The sequence below is a fragment of the Carlito syrichta genome, unplaced genomic scaffold (genome assembly GCF_000164805.1).
Source record: "Carlito syrichta isolate Samal-C Ts95f unplaced genomic scaffold, Tarsius_syrichta-2.0.1 Scaffold308491, whole genome shotgun sequence".
NCBI classification, from domain to species: Eukaryota; Metazoa; Chordata; class Mammalia; order Primates; family Tarsiidae; genus Carlito; species Carlito syrichta.
Window position 1 is genome coordinate 959,397 of NW_007252587.1, and position 547 is coordinate 959,943.

Genomic DNA, 547 nt, shown 5'->3' on the forward strand with positions numbered 1-547 from the left:
CCTGGAAACACGCCGCTATTTCAAAGAAGAACAGTCCAAAGAATTGGGTTTTGTTTTTTTCTTTTTCAATTGTTTGGTTTTCAAACTACATAATAACCAGTTGGCACACACCAACTCATGCCCATTACTGAACAAAAATAGTTTTCCGTGTGCATAAGCACCATTTTCCCACAGAAAACACTTAACCATTTTTCAGGCACTGGAAGTCTATGCAAGGATTCACAGATAGTAAACATCCTTCCAACCTGGCTTTATTACACAATTTCTGTGAAAGGAGAACCTAATGTAGTAGCTCTTAGAAGTCGATGGTTAAAAATCAGTGAAACGCCGCACCTGAGGCTCAGACCCAGCTAGGCGGCTTTTGGCCGGAAAGGTCACATCTGCTTCTGAAAGCCCGCCGCAACCGTGAACGTTCGCGAAGCCACCACATCCCCCGCACAGGAGCCCTGGAGCGTCTCCGGGTCCCCCCAGAACCGAGGGGTTCCAGCACCGGGAGCGGAGGCAAAAGCCAGGGAGGCCCGCATCCCCGGAGGCAGCGCGCCCTAGG

At 49.9% G+C, this 547-nt stretch overlaps 1 pseudogene; it reads right to left on the bottom strand.

The window, feature by feature from the left end:
* Positions 1-374: 374 nt before the first annotated feature.
* LOC103267907 overlaps positions 375-547 on the bottom strand; it is a 47,402-nt pseudogene continuing 47,229 nt past the window's right edge.